The sequence below is a fragment of the Nelumbo lutea genome, chromosome 1 (assembly GCF_056320005.1).
Source record: "Nelumbo lutea isolate HS-2025 chromosome 1, American lotus-T2T, whole genome shotgun sequence".
Lineage (NCBI taxonomy): Eukaryota > Viridiplantae > Streptophyta > Magnoliopsida > Proteales > Nelumbonaceae > Nelumbo > Nelumbo lutea.
In genome coordinates, this window is record NC_142684.1 from 12,847,445 (window position 1) to 12,849,796 (window position 2,352).

The 2,352-nt window shown below is 52.0% G+C and overlaps 1 pseudogene; it reads left to right on the top strand.

Annotated features, from left to right (window-relative positions):
- Positions 1–463: 463 nt before the first annotated feature.
- LOC148873567 (putative carotenoid cleavage dioxygenase 4, chloroplastic pseudogene) lies at positions 464–1,176 on the top strand (annotated as a pseudogene).
- The last annotated feature ends 1,176 nt before the right edge of the window (positions 1,177–2,352 follow it).

A 2,352-nucleotide genomic window follows, 5' to 3' on the forward strand; every position in this document is an offset into this window, starting at 1 on the left:
GGTAGGCTGTGGGGAGGCCTGCCTGACATCCGTACCTGCCGCACCCGATGGGAGGGCTCTGATCCCTTGCCAGGCGGCGTTCTGTGTGCCGTCTCTGAAAAGCATGGCACGTCAGTCAAGTTCATACCTGGCGATGGTACTCTGTAGCAGCAACCTGCGCCTGCCACACCTGCCCTGGCAGTAACGACTTGGGCAATGGTGGTTATGTCAGGTATGACCGAGCTCCGACATAAAAGAACCCCAGCTCTCACGAAGTAAAGGTATTGAAGCTTGAGCACTTTGAGCACTCTTACTGTCTACTCTCTCTTTGATATTTTCTCCAGTTCTAACTTAGTCATTGGAGTGTTCCCACCGGGATAACTCCTCGGGAACCCTTCACTTTCTCCCTCCTCTCAGGTGTCGTTCGTTCCAGTCAGAAGCTAGGTCATAGCTAGCTAGGAGTGCCCAGATTGTGCAACATCAGATGGACCCTAAGAAGGTGCCGAGGATCGGAGTGATCCCACGTTATGCCCAGGACGAAACCGAGATAAGATGGTTCGATGTGTCGGGATTCAACATCGCTCACACCATTAACGCATGGGACGACCAGGAGGATGAGGACACGATAGTCTTAATAGCGCCCACCATATCGTCGGAAGAGAAAACCTTAGACAGGATAGATTTGATGCATATGACAGCAGAGAAGATGAAGATCGACCTTAGGATAGGCGCGGTGTCGAGGTACATCCTCTCGGCAAGGAATTTAGACTTTGGAGTGTTGAACCCAGCTTTCGTGGGGAAGAAAAGCCGGTACGCCTAAGTGGCAGTGGGGATCCCTTGCCCAAGACATCAGGGGTGGTGAAGCGGGATCTGGACGCTACGAGAGATTTAGAGGGGCGCCAAGACTGCGTCGTTTCGTGTCGGACCTATGGGCCCGGGTGTTACGGAGGAGAGCTCTTCTTTGTGGGAAGGAACCCCAGAAGCACGGAGCCGGCCGACGAGGACGATGGGTACTTGTTGTCGTATGTCCACGATGAAAATACTGGGGAGTCGAGGTTCTTGGTGATGGATGCCCGGTCGCCGACGCTTGAGGTTGTGGGCACTGTGAAACTGCCCCGCCGGGTGCCTTACGGTCTACATGGTCTCTTTGTCGGCGTAGATGACCTCAGAAAATCTGTAGAGCAGAATGGACAGTAAATGGTTGGGGAATAATCCAATGACTAAACTGCCCCTAAATGTATAATTATCCGATGACCCAAATAATCCACGTCAACCTAAATGTATGTTTCAGGACTAAATTGCCCCTAAATTGTGAGTCAATCTGATAAATTTTTTTGACCGAAATTCCTCACCGAAAATCTTTCTTGCTCTCAATCCAGAGTGTTCTTACAACGTGCTTCCCGTCCGACCACTCGAGACGAATGAAGCTAATCGTCACCGATGGCATGAACCCCCGCTGAATGTCACCGTATACGTTTTCTTCTCATTTGGTAGAAACAGCAGCAGTTCCTAGCATGGCAGTTCACACCGCGCCAGACCAACAATCTAAATGCTCACACCTGGCGTGACAACTTGAGACAAGCGAAGCTAGTCGTCCCCGACGGCATTGAACCCCCGCTGAATGTCACCGTACACGTTTTCTTCTCATTTGGTCGACTGAATGCCAACGAATCCGACTCGACCAAGATCTTTACCGACTCCCCCTATGATGTCACAGAGTGACCACGTTCGTCAGTGTCCGGCGTTTACTTCACTGTGGTGGTCGTAGCGGCAGTTCCTCCACTCTGTGCGATGTCGAACGGGACGACGTGAAGTTTCTCCTTGCAGCAGTAGTTACTCGCAGTGGCAGTTCCTCCACGTATCCATGGCGTCGCACGTAAAGGCTGCCACCACCGGTGATAACAGCGGCAGTTCCTCGCAGAAACTGTTCCTATCACGGCTAATATGTTCACACTTGGCGCCACCACCGGTGTAGTCGTGTTCAGGCCTCTAGAGCTAAAGGTTGCCATCACCGCCATCACCGCCACCACCAGTGTAATTGTGTCCGGTTTTCCCACTCACTGCAGTTGTCGACAACAGATGTGCGTCAGCCACCAGTTCCTCCCCATTCATTGCAGTATTCGCTAAAATCATGCCTACGCCACCAGTTCCTCCCAACTCGTCGCCATTCGTTCCGGTGACTTTCCCTTGATCACACTCGCCTTTAGAACTTCTAGGGACCGGTCTGAGTCCCGTGTCGTCGAAGCTCAGGCTTTCGGGCTAGATACCTATGTCTAAAACTCTGGCGATCACCTCACTGGCCAAGTCAGATTGGGGGAATAGTCCTTGGTTCTTCTCTAGTTCGAGGAACTCTTGCATCTCCACCTATTCATG